The sequence below is a fragment of the Anguilla rostrata genome, chromosome 9 (assembly GCF_018555375.3).
Source record: "Anguilla rostrata isolate EN2019 chromosome 9, ASM1855537v3, whole genome shotgun sequence".
In the NCBI taxonomy this organism is placed as follows: domain Eukaryota; kingdom Metazoa; phylum Chordata; class Actinopteri; order Anguilliformes; family Anguillidae; genus Anguilla; species Anguilla rostrata.
Window position 1 is genome coordinate 4229421 of NC_057941.1, and position 23614 is coordinate 4253034.

At 44.7% G+C, this 23614-nt stretch overlaps 1 long non-coding RNA gene across 3 annotated transcripts in view; it reads right to left on the reverse strand.

Annotated features, from left to right (window-relative positions):
• Positions 1 to 23614, reverse strand: part of LOC135262716 (uncharacterized) — a 123310-nt gene that overhangs the window by 87243 nt on the left and 12453 nt on the right. For all 3 annotated transcript variants that reach the window (XR_010332307.1, XR_010332306.1, XR_010332305.1), the window contains exon 2: positions 14591 to 14678. This is a non-coding gene — a long non-coding RNA (uncharacterized LOC135262716). The remainder of the gene's footprint in view (positions 1 to 14590; positions 14679 to 23614) is intronic.

Here is a 23614-nt window from a genome sequence, read left to right on the forward strand (position 1 = left end):
ACTGTCGCCAGCAAAAGCAGAGCACTACAACTGGGGTACTCTATTGCTCATCCTAGCATTGCAAGCGACACACACACACGCATTTATAACGCTTTACCGGATACATTTAATTAGGGACGCTGGCAGCTTTAAATCCGTGAGAAAAAAGCTGGCAGTGATTCAAAGCGTGTTGAAGTTTGCCTGCATATTGAAGCGATCCCATATTAAACAGCCTGGCTCGACAGCCCAACCGGCGGCCTGACAGCATACGGATTGTAGAGGAAGTAAAATCACTTTTTCGATATCGTGTTCACATGGAGAAATTCTGCGGTACCGACTTCTAAGGCTGCGTTCCGCCTCACTAGGCTACGTCAGCCTTGTGACTTTCTCTTTTCGGGCGGCTGTGGAACTCGGGGTGCAGCTAGTGCTTTGACGCAAGACCTCCTGGAGAAACACGGCCGCTGGAAGGTGTGCTGGGGGGGGGGTGGTACTGTGTTTAAGACTGACATGAGTATATCGAAGCTCTTATTTCAAATCGCATTGAGGTCCCGGGATTAGCTGGAAGGTGCCTCCCGCTGATTAATAACAAAGGCCACGCATTTCACGCACTTTTAACGAAACAGCCTGTGGTACCAAATTTAAACGACACAATTTTGGCAAAGGCATATACAGTTCGGATGCATAGCGCACTGTTAACATTCTGTGGCTGGTTTTTATTGCTAATTATGCTCCTAACATTAAAAAAAAAAAAAACTTTTAAGAAAGACATTAAGCAGCGTGATGAATACAGCACAACAGAAAGATGTAGAGTAAGTGCCTGGGGAACATTTGCAGCCCAGCTAAAGTGTACCGCAGGATTAATTTGGGAGGGGCGAAGACACAAGTTCAGGTGGATTGGAGTACAGGAGTAAACCCCCCACCCCCCCCCCCCCCCCCGCCCCCCGCCCCCCAGTAACACCCCATGTCTCAGAGTTTAACAAGGGCTTATCATCTGTAATAGGACTTAAGAGGGACCCGTCCTGGAACAAACATGCAGTTTTCTCACAGAGCATAAGAGGCTTAGCTTATTTTTATTTATTTTATTTATTTTATTTATTTGGTGCACACTGTGTTATTTTGTTCCATTAGAAGAAGAAGTTAAGACGTACATAATGCAGTCATTTCCATTTTTGGAAAATGTTCAAAAGTAAGAAGTGGAATTAAACAAAGAAGGCCAGAACAAAAAAAAGCCCCAAACTTGTCAACTGCGGAACAAATAATCCAGAGAAGGGATGAGGTAAAGGTTATTTGAGTCAGATAAATTATCATTGTGGAAGTATATTGTGGGGATACAGAATGGTACCTGTATATGGTATCGGCATAACAATGCATTGTGGGCATACAGAATGGTACTTAAGTTATCTCAGGATTTCGGCAAGCCACATAAGAAAGATAATCTTTGGCTCTTGTGCCAAATTGTAAGAGTAAACTAAGCTTGTAAGAGCACTTGTCAAACACTATATTGTCAATAGCTAAAGTAATCAATTTGGGACAGTTAAATAGAGAAAGTTATGAAACTGATATTTTATTATTTATGTTTGACAATTGTAAAGCAACGTTTCAAAATGTTAATGTGTATTTAGCAAATTAACTTACATATTTTATATTTCAAATGGCTTCAGTTGCCATGCTTACTTTGTATTACAAACAGTTATACTACTTTTCACTTATCCGCAATACCCTCAGGTGCCAACAGGGCTGAATATGTAAGATTATACTGCATTTCCAATCTGCGCGTGCAGCAATAACGCTCTGAAGAGACGGTAAAAATGTTCCGATCAGCTTTACAGCTGGACTCAGGGACGGTAACGGGGCGTGAGCGATTTAGCATGTCCTGCCTCTGTGTCTGTGTGGTTGCTTGAGCCAGCAAGCAATTTACAAGCAATTCATTCAATCTGCTGATTAAAGTACCATGTGCTGGACAATGTTGTCAATTACCGTGCTTAATGCCTTTCCCAAAGTGGTAGCGAGCCAAGTCTTTTTTTTTTTTTTTTTTTTTAATTGTCGGCCTGCACAGATGGGCATCTGAAAAACACTGGCTATAACTGCTTACCCTCAGCGCAATTCGCAGCCAGCACAGTCTACTTCAGTGCAGGACAACCTACTGCTACAGTAACACCATATTGATTTTGTTTGAAACAGCTAGCGTCACCACAAAGGTGCTTACGATTCACCTGTTGCTCAAACTCTATCTCACAAATGAGCGATGCACATGAAATGTGCAGAGCAAGTTCGGTCAGGAGACTCTTGCTGCAGCCAACCATTGGTCAGCCTCAGCAACCACACGTCCTCATACTCAACCAATCACATATACACATCACTGCATGTTCTCATTCTCAACCAATCACATGCACACATCACTACACGTCCTCATACTCAACCAATCACATATACACATCACTGCATGTTCTCATTCTCAACCAATCACATGCACACATCACTACACGTTCTCATACTCAACCAATCACATATACACATCACTACATGTTCTCATTCTCAACCAATCACATGCACACATCACTACATGTTCTCATCTCAATCCAATACATCCACATCACTACATGCATTCTATTTGAACCAATCACATGTCACAGATCACTACATTGTTCTATTCTTCACCAATCAATGCACATATCCACCTCATACTCAACCAATCACACGCACACATCACTACACGTTCTCATACTCAACCAATCACATGCACACATCACTACATGTTCTTATACTCAACCAATCATGTACACACATCACTACAATTTCTCATGCACACATCACTTAATGGAGCATCCTTTTTAAAACGACTGTCAGACTTCTCCAGTGCATTCTGGTTATTTGGAACGTCCACCTGTCATTCAGATTTGGTTATAGGTACTTGGGGGTTTTGGTATTTATCCCATTTAGTAAGGGATCTGTATTGTGATCCCTATCTGATAGGTTACTCCATGCTGATGCGTGCACAGACATACTTAAAGCAGATCCATTCAGCACCAAACCAAAAATAATTCCTTTGCATATTCAATAATATATATTCATTAATATATCTAAATATGTGAGTTGTCCTGACTGAAATTATTTGTGGTACAATATAAAAAGGACTTAGTGGAAGTCTTCATGTTCTCTTGCGTCACTATTGCCATGGAGCTGTTTTTGTCAGAGTTCTTGTTTCCAACAAACAAGCACCCCTCATTACTAAGTTCCGGCCTTTCATTCCGAGCAGTCAATGCAGAAATTGTGGATAAAACCAGACACTTTCTTCTGTGACATCACAGAGGAGACACTACTGCTTCTTGCACAAAGGAAAGTATAATACTCTGATTATGTTACAGCGGACAATATGATTGGCTATTGGTCTATTTTGGAAGTAGGAATGTGATAAAGTAGGTATTTGTCTATTGTGAGTCATTTGTGCAATGGAGATAGACAGTGCTTTCATCTTTACTGGAAACAATGTGTGTATCCCAGACTAACCCCTAGAAAACACTCCACTAACTGTTTAAATTAACAATGGACACGAGAACAAAGATTTCCAGCTTTGCCCTGTGAAATCCAAATTCAACTGTGTATTGAATTTCAGCGGTGGTGAAAACAACCATAATGGGAAAATGTTATAAAAACGTATTGCTCATTTTTATAAGAGAATGCACTTTGGGTGCATTTGTTGCTCTGTGCAAGTTGATACTATATTTGTAGCTGAGGCGCAGTAAATAGACTGCATTCTGGCCTGTTTTGTAATGTTTGTTTTTTTTTTGTTGTTGTTGTTAGTTTTCATTTTTTTAAACCGCAAAAAAAAAAGGCGTTTTTGATGTTCATTCATTAAAAGCTCTCCGTGAGCACAACGAGTGAAATCAAGGATCTGACCTTTCAGAGCAGGTGGCAGTCTCCAGGTGTTTTTTAAGGATTTTTTTATCCACCCCCTAATGAGATAATGAACGCCGTTTGAAAAGAGGAAGGAAGCGGTGATTCCATTATGATGGATAGCTGATGATAGCTCTGAATTGCATTTGACTCCTCTCAACAACAAAAAAAAGGTGAGATTAAGTGGTCCTTTCCCCCAAGCTGCCTGTTTTCGCAGCGCACAGCACTAAACGACTGCAGCTATCGACTGGAGGCGAAACAACTTTAATCAGCTTATCTGCATAATAAATAAATAAATAAATAAATAAATAATACATGCATTGTGTTTCCCCAAAACTACAGAATGCCCCAAGCATACTTTCTGATACTTTACTGTCCACACAGCCGAAGGAGGAGAACTGGTCAAAAAAGACAAAAAGTTCTCCCGAAAGACTTAAGATAATAACCCGGCAAGAGAAATGACTGACATTGCAATGTGTAAATGTAAGTATTTTCCCCACTTGAAAATAAAATTTGGGCAAACGACATACACCCCCTATCTATAATTACATCTGGTACAGTGTTTATGAAAAAAAAAAAAAAAAAAAACAGTTATTCGCCGAGAGGGCTGGTGAGGGCAAGGGAGGGCACGGAGGAGGAGGGAGGTGGGCGTGGTGAGGGGTGTGTGAGGGTGAGGGAGGCGCATCGTGGATTGAGGGGGCCATGTGCTGTTGCAGACATGCTGTAGGTTACTGAGGAAGCTAATCCTGTTGGCATTCTGTAGAGGGTGGAAAACTCCACACCTGTAAGCTGATTTGTACTGAGGCTTTCTAACTATTTGTGCTGAACTGAGCTCTGGGCACTTCCACCCCGTGGTCTGGATTTTTCTGCAAGTGTTTTTCATTGTGATTAACTGACTTTTGGCCCTCTAACCACCCACAGGGAGAGCTGACACACACACACACACACACACACACCAACACACACAGAAACCTGCACACACGCACACACACACACACACACACACACACAACGCACAACACGCAACAAACATCTCCACTATGCGACTTGCACACACACAACAACCACACACACAAACCGCACACACCACAAAGCACACACACACACACACACACCGCACACAGAACACAGACCTGCACACACATACACAAACCCACACACACACACACACATTCACACACATACAACACAAACACAAACCCCACCCACCCACACACTCACGCACGCACATACACACTCACACAAACACAAACCCACACACACACACAAAAACCCACGCACACACACACACACACATACAAACACAAACCCACAAACATACATGCACACGCACACACTCACACACACACACACTAATTTGCCCTAGGGTATGAAATTCATGTTTTGCTACTCCATCTCTTCACAGGGTGGCTCTTTGAACCGAAACAAATTCATCTCCAATATGCTGAGCTTGAACTTATGAAGCAATAGCTTCCGCACTGCAACTCAACGAGCACTCTGTGGGTTCAGTGTTTCTGAGTAGAGGGGCAGCTTTTGGGAGATAATCCCACTCATGCCACTGACGCTGGCTGGCTCACAGCAACAGAAAACCTCCAGAGCGCTTTTTGAGGTCATAACAAAACATCAAGTCCTCCCTTTGGTTTCAACCAATGAGCATCCTGCAAATAGTCTCCACCGTCAGTCACAGAGATAATAAATAGCCTTCTGTCTTCTCCCTGCCAGCTTGGAGAATACAGGATGGAACTCTTGTGAGATGGTGTGAGATCACAAGCGGGTGATTAGAATGATCTTCACTGCACATTCTAATGCTGATGTAACAATCCCTATTAAAGGCAATTCTAGAACACTGGCTTAGAATATTGGGGGGGGGGGGGAAGAGAAACATTCCAAACACTCTGATCTTCAAAGGGATCTTTGACCTGTTTTAGAATAATGATGAAACAGGGCCTAGTTAGTGTCACAAATTTATCATCAGGCTTCAGCCTCTCAAATAGCACTGCTCATATTCCAACATCAAACAGCTGAGCCAAACTGTGTGTGAGAACAGAGAGTCTGAAATGGGAAAGTAGAGGAATGCATTGGGGTGAATCACAATGACAGTGACAGCTCCCCAGTTCTCCCCTCCCCCCCACCCCCCTCCCCACTCCCACCATCTCAAAAACTTTCTGCTAAATAATTCATAGACAAAGGAGGGAACATCGTAGTATATTTACACTTTCTTAGATCTGCAAAACTTGCTGGCAACTTGAAGGGCAAATGCCAGCAAAGAACATTATTTCTGGCAACCCAACACACAGGCTAGGGAGGACAAAAAAAGGAACTTTGAACAGTGGAAGGGTGCCATTTTGTGTGAAATTTAAAAAGATCCAGGAAGGTCTTCAGGACCATGGACAGAGGCAGTCGACGAGCATTAACCATATCGCTCCCAGTATATCCTGCTCTTTTTCATGAGTTTGAGTCTGTGGAGAAACACCTGATTTATTCTCACTACAGCGTGTTATTTTTTTCAAAAGAGCATGCATGTTCAGTCAAGCTACCCCGTATAAATAAAGGAAAATAAATGTTTAAAAACTGGCGCAGTGCTTTCACCAGTGGTAACCAACCCTTCCTGGAGATCAACCGTCTCGTATGTTTTCACTCCAGCCCTATAAATGGACACCTCAGCTAGAGGTCTCATTATCCTGCTCATTAGTAGAGTCAGATGTGCCAAATTAGGGTTGAAATGAAAACCTACAGGACGGTAGACCTCCAGGAACAGGGTTGGCTGCCACTGCCTTCATTATATTGCGGTGGGCTCATCAAGAGATTTGCACAGCTGAGGTTGATTTGTAATCAGCACAGCTGAAGGTGATTGGTAATCCTCCTGGAGCAGACTTCTGCAGTTGTTTCCAGAAAGAAATTGATATAGTTTATTTTGTGGGTTTATTTTTGTGTTGTAAATTCCCATATTTTCCTGGTTTTTGACACTAATCCCAAAAGCAAGCATAAAATGACTATTGCCTGATTTTCAATGTAATTTTCTGTGTCAGTGTTTCTTATCCAAACTAATACTGGTACACTGTCCACCCTCCAGGACGGCAATAGTTTTCAGACGTCAAGCCTTTTTTTAGCCTTTACAAGTCCCATGTCGTTAGCCTGTTTTACACTGCATCTACATAAGTTTTAATTTGTTTGAGAACATAACTTCAGGCATTTAAACAACATCCTACAAAAATCTCAGAATTCTACTATCCTAAAGCTTTTTGTTGTGTCGCTGGTCGGTAGAAAAACCTGCATTTTCAGTACTGCGGGCCATTAAAGCTTTTGGGGGAAAAACGCGCAGGAAACGGTGTTATTTATCAGCTTCCTGAGTAAAGTGGGGAGAGAATACCGAGAGGCACCGAATCCACTTCCCCGTGACGTACGCAGCCCGTAGTGCGGAAGAGTAAGCAGCTCGCTCTGCAGCTGTGACCTCTCCCTGCCTTTCCTTCACCTGCGTTTTTACCATGGCGACGGTGGAGGAGCCAGGGAGACAGTGTCCAGCCTTAAAGCACTGTATCCCAGCATGCCCAGGGCTCTCGTCTTGATCTGCAAGATAACCGCGATGCATGCAAACGTGCGGTGTGGGGAGGGGGGGGGGACTGAAATATCACGCTGTCTGGGACATTTTAATGTGCCTCCCTTTTGTGTGAAATCTAGCCGGGATGTTTCGAAAGGTTAACGACCCGTAGATCGATCGCCAGTTAAAACATCAAACTGAAGGTTCACACCTTACCAGAGGCCCTGCTGGGGATTGTCCATGTTCTGCTCTGTGTGTGTGTGTGTGTGTGTGTGTGTGTGTGTGTGTGTGTGAGAGAGTGAGAGAGAGAGGGAGAGAGAGAGAGTATAAAGAGTGAGTGATATACTATATTGAGAGAGAGTAATATAGTGATAGAGTGAGTGATATATATTGAGAGAGTAATATAGCTATAGAGAGTGAGCGATATATGAGACAGAGAGTAATATAGAGATAGAGAGTGAGTGATATATATACTGAGAGAGAAGACAGTGAGAGTGTGCGTAATATAGAGATAGTGAGTGAGTGATATATATTCAGAGAGTGAGAGTGTGTGTGTAATATAGAGATAGATAGTGAGTGAGACATTGAGAGAGAGTGTAATATAGATAGAGAGTGAGTGATATATATTGAGAGAGTGAGAGGGCGTATAATATAGAGATAGAGAGTGATATATATTGATAGAGTCAGAGAGAGAGTGAGAGAGAGTAGTATAGAGATAGAGACTGAGGGATGTATATTGAGACAGTGAGAGAGAGAGAGCATGTGTATGTGTTTATTTCAAGCCGTTTCCCTCTGCAGGAAGAAGCCCTCTCTCCTGAGCAGGGAGGGAGACAGTCTTTCTGTCACACCCGCTCGTCTCAATCAGAACACAGACTCAGCCCGGCTGAGTGGCAGGCGTCACGGTCGATGTGACAGGCCTGATGCCCGCGTCACTATTATAGGCCCCGGAGTTCTGACAGTGTTATTATATTTCACCCAGTAACTATCAGCTGCATGCGTGAATTATGAATAAAAAATTGTGCATTGTGTGCTGAAGTTGGCACGTGTGGCCACACGTTCCGTCTTCTGGGGGAGAAAATAAAATCCTCTCTGGCAACAGCAACACATTCGGTTATCGTGCAGTCGTGCAGTTACATTTTTACAATAGCTATACATAAGTAGGCAGATGCACGTGTGTCACATGGACAGGCTATAAATATGTGTGTCTGATGAAAAATATGCAATCTGTTCATCTGTCCAACTACACTGCAAGTGGGAAGAACAAAAGCTGAAATCTGAAAATCCGTTGTTGTCTTTTTCTTTTGCTGTTGTTTTGTTAACAGGCAAGCAGAGCACCACGGGTCTTTGTCTTGTTTTATGGCCGAGAGGTAGTATTATGCGTATGAAAAATGTTGTCGACTCATATGCACCCAATCACATTCAAAGTTACACTCTAGATCTACTGTGCTGGAGCTTCAGCATAGAAACCACACTACACGTATACATGAAATATTATTATTGCTCTTGGATACAGGTGAAATATATTTCAAAAAAGAAACGTGGGTTTGCCTTCGCCTGATGTCTTCATCTTGAAAGCACAGCAAAGGGGAAGGGGTTCAAATGTACTTACACCCAGCTAAAGTGCTTAAAAGTGTGCTACTGCCACAGCTAAGAGCATAATTAGGGTTTGATTATTACAGTTAAGAAGCATAATTACAGTGCAAAAATAGCCCATCAGCAAACAAACTATCAACTGGATGTCTGATTAGCTGCTCGTTGCTATCCGACCTGTCTTTAAGTTGATGGATGTGTCATTTAAGCTTATGTGAAATAATGGCTCACGTACAATGGGGGGTTCCATTGCTTCCATTCGGCCCACGAGAGAGAGAATGGCTGAACTCTGAATGATACAGATCTATGTCTATAGATCTATATCTATATACAGATCTATATTGATGCTTCTCTGCCATTAGTCAAGCCTTTCTCTCATAACCCTTTTAGATGTGAGATCACAAATACAGCATGTGATTAGAATGTTCTTAGCTGAACATTCTAATGCTGATGTCACGATCGCTATTGGTGACTGAAAGCAGTGGAGTTCTAGAACACTGGCGAAATAAATTTTTTTATTTTTTTATTATTTTTTTTTTTTTAAAGAAAAACATTCCAATAACCCTGCCCTTCAAATGGTTAAAAAAAAAGATGCACAGAGGTACCATTCTCAGCTGCGGACTCAAACTGGCATGAACTGGAACAGGACATGTATAAACACAAAGCGCTAATTGGATTAAAACCATCAAGCGTTCTAATTATAAAAGCGCAGATCCACAATCGCATCCTGCCCGCACGTCACAGAACATGAATTCACATTCTGCTCCCAGTGTTAAATACAGTTTTAAGTGTTCTATGGAGACCGTGCATTTTCAATATACATAAAAGTATTGGGGGCATAAAAGAAATACTTGAAAAAACGATAAACTGAGAGGGACACATTAACACCGCATGACAACTTGCGAAATGAAAGTGTACGAAGGGCATCATTTGTGGCTCCCTTTTCCTCGCTTTGGTGAAATGTTATAAAGCGGAAAAAGATGTTGTCCTCTAAACCGCAGAAGGAATCGTCCATGAAATCGTCCCCGGAAATGGGATTTTGGGGAAATTGAGGCGCGAGAGAGAGAGAGAGAGAGAGAGCGCAGCTGCAGGGACTGGGCTCTTTGCCTCCCCCAGAGGGGCACTCAGAAGCGGGGAAGGTTAGCGGTGTGCGAGCGACACGGGCTCGCGAGCGGCTCTCTCCACTGCAGGACGGGACGCCACGCAGCCCACGGCCTCGCGGGCTCAGGCAAAGCCGTTTGGATTGGACTGCTGGCAGCAGACTGGCGAACCAGATCCGTCGCAGGGGAAAGAAAAAAAAACACTATACAATATGCGGATATACGCCGATGCACAGCACACGGATCGCCAACGAGGCTCCGGAGATGCGGACATGAGGAAGTACGCCGCGGGAAACGGGAGTGCCGCCTGCAGACGGACGTGCGTGGGTGTGCCCGCCATGGAGGAGCCCCAACCCCAACCCCCCCCCCCAGTGACGCGGCCGCAGACCAAACACTGACCGCTCTTAGGCAGCCGCCTCTTCAACTGCAGCTGAATGTGGCACCGGGGCGTGGCTAGGAATTCTGGGCCCCATGAAAGAATACTGTTCTGGGCCCCTTAGTTGTGGGTCCCCCTAGTAGTGGGTCCTCTTAGTTCTGGGTCCCCCTAGTTGTGGATCCTCTTATTTGTGGGTCCCCTTAGTTGTGGGTCCCCCTAGTTGTGGGTCCCCCTAGTTGTGGGTCCTCTTAGTTGTGGGTCCCCCTAGTTGTGGGTCCTCTTAGTTGTGGGTCCCCCTAGTTGTGGGCCCCCTTAGTTGTGGGTCCCCCATCCCTAAGCTGTGGGCCCCTAGAATCGTCACCACCTTCCACCCCTGCTAGCGATGGCCCAACGGCCCTGCACATCGCGGGAACCTCGTCCCGCTTCCGACAGGCTAGCGGTTAGCCGCTAACGGAGTCGATTGATTGGGCCGGGGCAGCGAGAGACTACGAGCGAGTGTAACGATGAGCACAAACACGCTCCCTCACTTTCTATCATTTCTCAGAGTCCTGTCTCCCCCGTATTGCCCCCGCCCTCCCGCTCTCCCGCTGGGACGTCCCGCACTCGCCAGGAAGGGCCCTCCCTGTGCATTAGGAGAGCACCCAATTTAAGCGCCCCGCCGCCGTGTCGTCCCGAGATTAACGACCTGGAGGCACGGAAGAGCAGCATCCCCCTGCCCGGATAATACCGCCATACATCACCGGACGGCTCCGCCCGCGGGGGGGCCGGGGGGGGGGCGTGGGGGGGCCCGGGAGGGGGCCGGCGGATAATGGCTACATAAAAGTTCATGTTAATCAATCACTGTGCGTTCGCGTGGCAGCAACGCGACTTGTTGTCCCATCTGATTGGGGGAGGGGACTGGAGTGGGGGGGTTGGAGTGGGGTGGGGGGGGGGCGGTGTTCCCAGCCGATAACAACACGCTGTTCCACTCGTGACTAGCACATCGCCGAAACACGGAGCATCCACACGGATGAGCTCTCGCCCCTGATCTGTGTATAATGTTCCCTGACACGAAAGAGAAGTGGCACATAAACACAGCATGCGTGCTCGTGTGTGTGTGTGTGTGTGTGTGTGTGTGTGTGCGTGTGTGTGTGTATGTGTGTGTACGTGGTGTGTGTGTGTGGTGCGTGTGTGTGTGTGGGGTGGTGTGTGTGTCTGTGGTGTGGTGTGCGTGTGTGTGTGCGTGGTGTGTGTGTGTCGTGGTGCGTGTGTGGTGTGTGGTGTGTGTGGTGTGTGCGTGCTGTGTGTGTGTGTGTGCTGCGTGCGTGTGGTGTGTGCGTGTGTGTGTTCTGTGTGTGTGTGTGTGCCATGCGTATGTGTGTTGTGCGGCGTGTGTCGTTCGGTTCGGTGTGTGTCTCACTGCCAGGTCACGGAACTGAGCTATACTGCACACGGGTACACAGGTACACCTGTGACAGACCTGAGCGTATGACTGCACACGGGTACACAGGTACACCTGTGACAGACCTGAGCGTATAACTGCACACGGGTACACAGGTACACCTGTGACAGACCTGAGCGTGTAAATGCACACGGGCACACAGGTACACCTGAGACTGACCTGAGCGTGTAAATGCACACGGGCACACAGGTGCACCTGTGACAGACTAACAGCCAGGTGCCTTTTATAGCCAGGGACAAGGTGGCGGAGAACTTTTCCGCGGGCTGCTTCTAACTTGTTCCGCCGCTGTTCATTTTTTTCCCCCCCATTTCACACTCATATCTATAAGCTGACTGTCCTCCCTTCAGAACAGTGAAAACCTACGATGCTGTTTTATAGAGTCGCTGAGCACCGCGACCCAAAAAAAACAAAAAAAAAAACGCTCAGCCTTTCCTTTGAATCGCGGTCCCCGGGAACGTGACTGGCGGGGGGTTAAAACTCTACACGCCGCTACACGCCACGCATCATCATCTCCTTCAAACGCGTGACATCACCATTCGCTTTGCGGCCACCGCAAACACGCCTGCGTGCCCAACTGTAAGCAGATTAAATCGGGCCCCTGTTGTTTGAGCGACCAACCGCGCGGGCGGAGAGGAAAAAGGAAGCGGTCCGCGATTCTGACGGGTTACCCCGGCAAACGGCGTTGACACAACGACGTTCGTCATCTCGCCGTGCGTGAAACGTCCCTCTTTTTTTTCATCTGTTAGTTTGGGTGATACACCGCTAGGTTACACTCGCGACGACGCTCCCGTGCAGAGGCACAGACTCATAAACGTCCGAGTTTCGTGTCGGTGGTAAACAGAGTTGATTTCGGCAGGCTCGTTTGGGCGTTTACAGTAGCCGCTTCGCATCGGCTACATTTTTATAAAAAATTTTTTTTTTTTTTTTTACGCGCCACAGCTTGTGCTGGAGCTCCTGCTTTCTCGGTCGTCGTGGCGATGAACCCGTCCTCCTCATTATCGTATCCAGCGCACCGTGAGAAATGTTAAAAGCAGCCCCACCCCCCCTCCGCCCCCCCACCCCCAAGCGCTCTCCACTACCACAGCTCCAGCTTTAACGCCCCCTGACACTCCGAAACTGATTAATTTCCTGTCCTTGGCTGAACGATGACTGGCCTCTTTGACCAGTCAAACATGCGCTGAAGCTAGGGCACAATCTGCCCCCCCCACCCCGTGTGCCAGACTAATGTAGCCGAAAAATCTGGGTTTTATTTTATTTTATTTTTTGCATTAAGCCATTTTCCCAAAAAAACATTATGCTAACGGCCTGTGTTCATTTCTCTTACGGAAGTCTTTTCGCTCAAACATTTTCTCTTCCTTCCTTCCTTCCTTCCTTCCTTCCTTCCGTCAAAGCCAGAGAAGAAGGCCAACGACTGCAGTTTCCCTGTCGAGTTAATCCCGCCATTGTCTCCCCTCCATTTTTCAAAGATTTCAGAATGACGCAGAGGACTTGGACACGGGCAAGGCCACGAGCGAGAACATATTCTCTCGTTTAAAAAACGCCTCTGCGCTCTGTGGCACATGGACACGCACGCTTCATCATAGCAGACCTTGATTTTTTTTCTTCTTTTCAAAAAAAACAGGAAATGGTCACTCAGCCAGAAACAATCAATCTATACGATGGAAAATGCATCAGAGCAGCCACAGCTTCTCTCTTTTCTAAAACAAAAAAAAAAAAACCATTCTCTCCCCTCTTAATCGGGATGAGTTTTAATCCCTCCAATAATACAGTTTAACCCCACAAAAGTCCCCGATTGTGTGACAGCGCTCACGGAGAACTGACAGCGCCGTGGTTTAGCTCCGCCCCCCCCCCCCCCCCACCCCCAGACGTCGATAAACCGCAGATGCTCATTCGTGTCGTTTGCCGCCGCGCTTTAATCACATAAACCAATAACAACATTTCACCCGCCCTGACGGAGGAAGCCAAACGAGAAGCGTTGTCTTCATTAAGTTTGTTTTTTTTTTTTTTTTTTTAATTCGGCAAGGGAAGGAGACTTTGCTCAAGCATTCCCTCTGAAAGTACTTTAATGTGTTGCTCTTTATTGAATTCTTGCTCAGATATTTACTGCTCTACCACAGCCTCTCCACACATACACACACACACACACCCCGTCTGGCAAAAAACGGTTCCACATAACCCTGCTGCAATCAAGAATACACAGCCAGTGCAGCTGTCTTGTAAAACATTATAACAATAATAATAATTAACACGGGTCAGAAATTACCGGCAGTGTGATATGGTTATTGCTTCAATCTAACATCTTTTATTGGGGTTTTGTTCTGTTGTTGGATGCTGTACGTATGTATTTGGGCAGTGACACAATTGTTGTAGTTTTGGGTCTGTACTCCAACACAATTGGATTTGAAATGAAACAATGAATATGAGGTTAAAGTTCAGATTGTCTGCTTTAATTTAAAGCTACTTGCATCCATATCGAGTGATCCAGGTAGGAATTACAGCCCTTTTTATACGTCCCCCCCCCCCCCATTTTAGGCAAACAAAATTAATAGGACAAATGAATCAAATTCTAAATAAAGTAGTCCTATTTAGTACTTGGTTGCAAATCCATTGTATTCAATGACTTTCTGAAGTCTGCAAGCCATAGAGACATTGCCAGATGCTGGGTATCTTACCAGGTGATGTCCTGCCAGGCCTGTACTGCAGCCATTTTCAGTCTCGAGTTTGTTCCGCGCTTTCAACCTTCCGGGCTTTTAGCCTTGCCTTCAAGAAATGAAAACACACATTCAGTTAGATTCAGGCCAATCAAGAACATTCCACTTTTTTGGCCCTGAACTCTACTGTATTTCGGGATCGTTGTCCTGCTGCAAGGTGAAGCGTCGTGCAGTGAGTTTTTTTTTTTTTTTTTTGGGGGGGGGGGGTGCTTTGGGTTGGGTGCTTTCTTTCTACAAACTTCACTCTTTCCATTACTTTGGTACAAGTTAAAACTCATCGTATCTGTCCAAAAGAGTTTGTCCCAGAACTCTAAAGTTTTTTTACTGTACTTTTTAGCAAACTCTAACCTGGCCATTCTGTTCTGTATCTATCTATATATTTATATATAACCTCTTTATTTGAGTCTTTGACACATCAATGCCTACATTCTGGAGAGTGTTCTTCGTCTATTCAACAGTTCAAAGGGGGTTTATCTTCACAATTGATAGTATTCTTCACTCATCCATTACAGTGGTCTTCCATGGTCCACCAGGTTGTTTTTTCCATTGCTGAGCTCACCAGTGCATTCTTGCTTCTAAGCAATGTACCAAACAATTGATTTTGACACATCCAGTGTTTTGGCTTTGTCTCGGATTGATTTGTTCTGATTTTTCAGCCTCATTATGGCCTGCGTGCTGGCATTGATACTTCAATCGCCCTAATGTTGAGAGACAACAGCAACCAAATGCAAAATTGCACACTCTAGAATTAACTCTAGACCATTTGTTAGCTTTCTTATGCATGCAACTACTGATGCAGAGACACAAAGCTGGCCAAGAAACAGATGAGATGCCCAGTATCCAATTGCATTTGGCCCCTGAAAAATTTGGGGAATATGTAAAAAAAAGAAAGAAAAAAAATGCCTGCAATTCCTATGTGGATCACGTTACATTAGATTACATTTATTAGGCAGACGCTTTTGTCCAAAGCAACATACAATACAAACATACAAAGTGCACACCAAAGGTCACTGGACCAACTACAAAACACGGGTCCGATAAGGTACAATACTCATTATGTAACAGTTATTCATAGCCATGAACACATTAAAGTCCAGTTCACACAGTAAGCATAGGCTAGGTCACCTAATATGGATGCAAATACCCTTAAATTCAAGCTGACAGTCTGGTCTACGCTTTAACCTCTTATTCATGGTTTTATTTCAAACCCAATGTGCTGGGGTAACAGAGCCAAAACAACAAGTGTGTGTCACTTTCCAAATGCTTACGGACTGCATATATATAGACCTGAATTTAGCTCCTGGGGTGTTTAGAGTCTGCAGGAAAAAGAGTTTCCCTCACTGCCGAGCTCTGTATCGAAATCGGTTTCCATGGTGACACCAGAATGTGACCTCTGACCCCATGACCTCCTCGCATGTACAGGTACCTCAAACCCACAATGCCCACTCTAGATATACAGCGAATGAAGAGGCAAACAGCCAATTGGAATGTTTCCATGGCATTACATCATCTTGAGCTGATTGGACACGCATGAATCATATTCATATCTAATCGGCTCTCAATAGGATTACTGGGTTTGGCTCCTTGTCAGTGACACACCCAACCAACATAACACGTCCTCACAATGTTACTGGAATGTCTTGTAAATGTTATTACACTGCCACTACAAGACAGCAACGTTGCAAAACTGTTTTGTGTTAGCTGGGACACCCAGGCTATTTCATAGGTGTGGTTTTTTAGGACTGCTGGTATCACTGGTGACTGGCCTTTAAAAAGTATTAATTCCTCCGTCTTGTTAAGGTCAAGTTAGACTGCTTATTTCGTAAAGGCCATCGGCTGAAAACAGTCGCTGGGTAGAAAATAGAACGTTTTCCACGGGGGGAAATCTTTGTAACCTTTCTGAATGTTGACAGAGTGCTGAAAAATAAACCTTAGGAATTTACACTAGGACTTTCGAGATGAGAACCACTCTTATTTTCTTCGCAGAAGTTCATGTGTGCTTTCTCAATACAAACTAATCTGCAAGTCCGTACAGTACGTACAAATGCTGTTGACCTTTTTTTTTTCCACATAATCAGCCGCGTGCTTGTGCGTTGACGTGTTGTACATCGAGATGCGGACTCTGTGTCACGGGAATTTCGCTGCGAATTGCTCGGTTCAGATCAACAGCCTGCATGACATTGAGAAAAGACCTCCATCTGAACAACGGCCTCGAGTCTCCAGGGGAGGGGAGGGGCGGAGAGTCAGGGAGGTGTGTCAGAAAAATGCATTTTAATTAAGCACTTGTGCGGCATGCCGGTGTATATTTAGAATTCGTAAAGACAAGGTGTTATTTATATACAAAAGAAATGGTAATCTTCCATTTCTAATAGTGTTAAAGGATGAGGTCTCTCCATGCTAACCTACCTTTTAATTACTCTCTTCACTGCCTTAGACTTATATTTCACATCTCTGTCTCTTCTAACGGTGTCAAGGTTTGCAGAAATATTTTGAGCACAAATTTTTTTTTTAAAAATCCCCATCATTCTCGAATTTTTCTTGCTTTCTTCCTCGCTGTCAAACGTTGGGAGTGGACCGTGGAGTTTTTCCTCCACGCGTTGAGATGTGGGGCCACACTGCCCCCTGCAGGTAGCGAAGGGCATGGCGCATGCAGTGGTGTTATATAAGGGAATTAGAAGCAGGGTGTTTCTGAGCGAGACGATGACTGGCACGGGAACAGGTTAAGCAGAGATTAGTGTAGTTCTTTTGATAAATAAAAGTTTCCTCCTGAGAAAAATGAGTCATATTTAGCACCGCAGTAGAAAGTATGCAGAGGGTAAGCAGGGGGCAAGCAGGGGTGGGGTAGATTGGGGGTTCTGCTGATGGGGCACTTTGACAGGGCAAGCTTGAGATCCTTCTTCCATTCAGGGCGGTTCAGGGAAATGGTATTAAAAAACACGCCTGCATGATCGAGCTAGACAAGCGCTACACCCATAACCTTGCAGCACCAAGCGTCAAGGTATTTGGGCATTTCTGTGTCTGTACTTTTTTTTTTTTTTTTTACGTTAATTTCATTTTTTTTTTTTCCCTTTCCCTGAAAACTGAATGAGTAAAATATCAGAGGGGAGCACTGTGACACCCCCAGTGTCACGGATTGGGGAACAAATCGGTTTGGACAGACACTGTACCTGGAGGACTGAGATAGACGCGTTTAGCATAACGCTCCTGAACACGGCTCCCTCAGGCATGTGGGATTTGTACAATCTCTATCACTATAAAACTCCTCAGACGATTTGCCAGGGGAACAATTAGGGGAAAATTGACCACTTTATGGGGGCAATTCAGACGGCATGATTGTTTTATTGTTGCCGTGGTTTTCGTATCACAGAAAACACTTCGCCAGCCGAGCCGAAGTAATGAATTAATAAAAATGAGCCAGGCATTGATTTTTATTCCTAATAGCTGAAGACAAAGTTTGAAATCACCATCTTACTGTGAGAGCGCAGTTAAATTTCGTATGTTTTTTTTTTCGGACTGGGTTCTGCTCCTGTTACGGGCCCGGACTCCACACTCAGAGCAGTGTACACTGGCACGCAAAGCTGCTGACTTGGGGGAAATCACACAGTTGCCAGCATCAGGCTCTAAACGAACTGACTAATGAAGCTAATTAGCGTCATACCCTTGATGGCTTTTCGCTGTTCCTGTTCAAAGTTACAGATCGTGGGGAAGGGGGGGTGGGGGGTGGGGGGTGGGGGGGGGGTCACTGGGTGGTGCGTACTGCCAAAGCCCTCGCTGTCATCGCAGCGCGAGAACCAAATCCCAACTCTCGCCAGCGATCAATCATAAAGGATCGAGACGTTTCTCAAACGGGGAGGGCCTCTGCCATCAGCACTCTCCACCTTATCAAACAAGAGCCACCGACAACTGCTCAGCAGCTTACTCCTTTAAGATACAAAACATCTTACATATGTGATTAGAATGTTCTTAGCTGAACATTCTAATGCTGATGTCACAATCACTGCTGGTTGCTAGAACCATGACTTAGAATTTTGAAAAACATGCCAGAAAACCGCCTCTTCAAAAGCGTTTGACAGAGACGGCCACCCCCACCCCCCACCCCCCACCCTCGACCAGTGTGGGGACCACAGCATGCTGGCCACTGCTCCACTCTTTCATTCTGTAAAAGGTCATCTCCCCTTCCATCCTACTCTGAGACGAGGGGCTGCATAATGACAGAACGACACGGCCAAACATTCGCTCTGTTCGCCTAGTGCAGCTTCTTGCAGACATGAGTAAGCAGACGGACGTGGTAGAGCAGCATCTCCTGTTCCCGTAATGTCCATGACACAAGGAACGTGGGTCGGCGACAGCGACTACCATAGAGCTGCAAAACCCAAACCCTCCCCGCTTTTCACCGCCACGTCCATCCCAGGGCGAAACCCCAGAAGAAGAAGGGAGAGTGGGGAAGAAGTTGTCCTCCAGCAGATATTGATGAAAGGATTCTCACTCTTCCCTCCAGCTCATTATACCTGTCATACTTCCAAGCTACATGCCCGTTCACTCCTCTTGAAAACTGGCCTCTAGCTAAAGGAAAAAGTAAAAAAAGTATATATATATATATATATATATATATAAAATAATAGCAGAACATTTTTACGAGGTCATACAGTGACAGGTCCAAGCCTGGCTCTCACAGGATCACAGGCAACGGTATAAAATAATAACCGCGGAAGATAAGAGGGGCTTTTTAATTAAGGTGCTTTCCAGTCAAACGGCTGAAAACAGCTGACTGCATATCCAAAGCGGTGTGCACTGGCACTCAAGGCTTGCAGACCTGTGGAAACGTACGTCGCCAGATTCGGGCTCTAAATTAACGGTCTAATGGAGATTTACTTTCTCTCTGTGGTGATCCTCTGAGTACTGGCCTCTGTTAAAAAAGAAAAAGTTTAAAAAAAAAAAAAAATTTTTAAAGAAATAGTGGAAGAACGTTTTGCGAGGTCATACAGCAACACGTCCAAGCTCGGCTCTCACAGGAAGGCAACGGCACAGAATAATAACCCTGGGAGATAAGAGAGGGGCTTTTTAATTAAGGTGCTTTCTAGTCAAACGGCTGAAAAAAAATTTGAGGCTGCAAGTTCAGTGTGTGAGAGGGGGCCTCAAGAGAAGGGCTTTAAGAAAACTCTGGGCGAGTGAGGACCGTTAAGCACATTTTGCTGTTTACAGTGTCTCCGTCACCGTGCAGAGGGGGGTTATGTTGTCCAATTACGCCAGTTTAATTGCACGTTTAAGAGAGAACTCACGAGACAAATACGAATTTATCGCAGGCAACGACGAACGAGAGAGGGACTGCAAGGTGGCATCGTTTGAGGTTCTGGATTAACTTTTGCTGAAAATAACTTGCAGAGTAGAGCGGGCGATGATGTTGGGCCTTTATTTCTTGAATTTTCCGGTGTTATTTTTTTCCTTTTTGGAGAATATTAACCTTTCAGGCTATATAAACACTGAGGGATTTATGCTTCTTATTTACAAAACAGACTGTTTACAAGGATAAATAATACCGTGCCCACAGATTCTGCCATACACAATCCGTGTTTGGCGTACAATTGACTGTACAACAAAGAATTGCTCACTAGTTAATCCACGGTGCCTTCCTCAGGGATAACGTACACAAATGAAGTGGGAACTTTAAATAAATCAACATTCACTGAAGCAAACAAGCAGTCCTGCCCTGCTTGCGTACAGTAAACCACCATCACCTTCAAATTATTTGAATGAGTTACATTCATGGGGTACCAATTTTTGGAGAGAGGAACTGGGCATTACTTCAGTGGAGGACAATTTTCCTTGTTCATACTGCATGTCCTACTTTGTCTTGGCCCTCCCCACCTTAGGCGGGCATTTCAGGGTTTTTTTTTTGACGGTCGGTTGCCCTGACGACATTGTCTGTAGCCCCGAAATCACTCAGACAAAACAGCCGGTGCAAGCTCGCGACCCGTGGCCAGGGGTGGCTTTTGTCATTTCGGATGTCCTTCCCCAACCTGAACGGGCAATCTCACCCCTCCTCGTCCACCGCAAGCCCGTAGACGTGTCCATTCAAACAGCCCGTTACTATAGTAACGAAAATAAAATAACGAACTGCACTTATGTGTTCCAGTCCCCCCTCCTGTCTATTTTGGGGTTTTTTTTTTCCTTTTCGGGACATTAGGTGCACCTGTGCTGGCGTCTATAAAAGGTGTAGTATCAGTGCACCTGGTGCCCTCCCTCCTCCCACAGCTCGTGGTTTTTCTGTCCCTGATTGTGTCCGGTCAGCAACTGGGTGCCTTGGCCGTTCTTTTTCTGTCCTCACCTTCATCGCTTCTCCTTTTTTTTATGATTGAGTAATAAAACTTTACAGTCACCGCTTGTGTGGTATTGTTTACGTTTCGGGCAGCTCCATGGCCGACCGTTACAACCGCACACAACTGCTCAAAAATAATTTATTATAGGCTGAATATAAAAAAAAACTGTTTGAATGGGATTGTATGTTATTACAGGCTCGAGCACGTATTCCAATTTTCTTGGTTAGAACACAGCAGCCCAAAGCAAGAGAGGGGTCAAGGTTGGAACATTAATTTGGTGACTTTTTGCAAAGCTCCTCCTCTGCAATATTACAGAATTATGTGGGAAATTATGTACAAGTGGATTAATTCCACCCATACCCGCATGTCTATTATAGTGTGTTCATTCAGATATGAAAAGTACTCATATATAGACACAACCGCCAACAATTTGAATATCATTCTTATCTGAATGAGGCAACATATCCAGTGGATGAAGCAACATTTCCAGAGGATGAGGTAACATATCCAGTGGTTCAGGTAACATATTTAGTGGATAAGAGAACATATCCAGTTGATGAGGCAACATAGTCAGTGGTTGAGGCAACATATGCAGTAGCTGGATGAGGTGAATTCAAACAATCACACTGAGAAAGAAAAGCACAGAGGTGCATTTTTTTTTTTGGGGGGGGGGGGCATGGGTGGGGGTTGCTTCGTTTAATTCGCTTAGTCACAATACAGTAGCAAGGGTGATTTAAAAAAAAACTGGAAAATGGTTCTCATTTCAGCCGACTTAAATCTGTCTAATTAGCTGGGGTCTCTGGGTTCTAACTTTCATCAAATCCAACGCCTCAGAAGGCAAATGAAAATCTAATCTTAGCTGAAGGTGAAGTTGACAGATGAAAGGAGCTCTGGCTATGTACACAGCATGAACACAGACTCTGTGGAAACAAATCAAAAGTAGTTTTTTTTTTTTTGGTTGTTGTTGTTTTCGCTTCTTTTGGGCTCTTAATATTTAGTACTGAACACGTACAATCTAAAAGAAAAGACAAGAGGTCGCGCCTCTCTCGCCTGAAGCAAAATAACCTTTTCAAAAAGACAACAACTTGGTGGTAGGGAAGGGAGAAATATATATTTTTTTTGGTCAAAAAAAATGTTTGTATAATCACATTAATTGTAAGGCTCAGCAAAAGGGGGGGGGGGGGGTACAGCAATAACCACACAAAGGCCAGAAATTATGCCAAATCAATTCACGTCATGGGCCACAACAAACTGAACAACAACTGCAACAAGGTGGTAATAAATGCTCATTCAATTTTCCCTGTAATTGATTCTTTCTTTCTTTTCATTCGCAGGGCTTGGTGCCATAATCAGCCAAAGTCGTGAGCAAAGTAGTAACCTAGGTGACGGTTTGATCGTTTATTAATTGGGTAAATAATGGCCCCTATAATTATCCTATTTTCCTCTAGGTTTGAGCCAGCGCAGCAGTATTTGTCTGATTTCGGTGCAATTCTCCCATTAGAGTCGTGAATGTGTTTCACCTCGAAATCCCAGACGCCACACTACAGAGCGTGAAGAAAGCATCGCAGTCAAACCTGCATTCCTCCAACAGACTAATATTAATGAGGATTGCCATGACAGTTCCGAACTTCAAAGTTCTTTTAAAATATATTTATCCGGGAAATATTCAGTGACTCGAGCTACAGGTTTGGCAGCACTGAGTGGCAACACCTCTTGACACATTTTTTTTTTTAAATCTTAAATGACAAAAGGGAACAGTTCACATAACGGATTGTCACACTGAATGTCAGACAGACTGATTTCCAAAAAAAAAACTCCAAAACTCCAAAGTGATGTCACACACAAAAAACTAGCCATAAAAAGATGTGAAAATTGATTTCGGCATGCGCCACATTCCGGAAAACGCAGCAAACGCATTAAGGCGACTTGCGAGACGAACTGCGAACGAACGGCTTTTTATCGCACATTCGAGTGATTAAAGTTTCCGATTGAATTTGCGACGGCACTGTGCGTTCACGTGCCCAACTCTTCCTCAGTGGAACCAGTCCGCCATCGTTACACAGTGCAGGGTTTTTCATGCTTGCTAAGTAGTCCGTCGTGGGGAAAATATTATAATAAAGCATATTTCATTCATATTCTGTTAGTAAATGATATTGCTGTAGAAGTGCGAGGAACTGCCGCTGTGCAGACGTGCTTTATTGTGGCAGTGACGGTTCTTACCACTGGCAGACTCACTTCAAAGGGCAGAAAAATAAAATAAAGCAAAAAAAATAAAAAAGCAAAATAAAGCAATTAATTTTATGTTTTAACTAAACTTCAGGAAGCATTGAGCTGCAAAACCAGCAATGCACACAAATTGCCGCGAAGCAGACATCTCATTAAGGCAACCCACTTAAGGGCAGATTTACTCGGAGGAGGCCAATCAAATCAGAAGACTCAACACAATAACACTTCCAGGAACAGCGCCTTACAGTGTGTAGTGAAGACGAAGCATTTCGTGCCACAGGGTGCAGATTCATAAGCCTCTAATAGCTGACTGATTGTGCGAAAACTTCACTATTTTTACATAAAAATCCCCAAAATCCCCAGTTTCGCAGAGAGCGGTTGAGGTGCAGTTTGAATTCCATCATGCAATAAATGGCTGAAGAGAATTTTTTTATGCAAATGA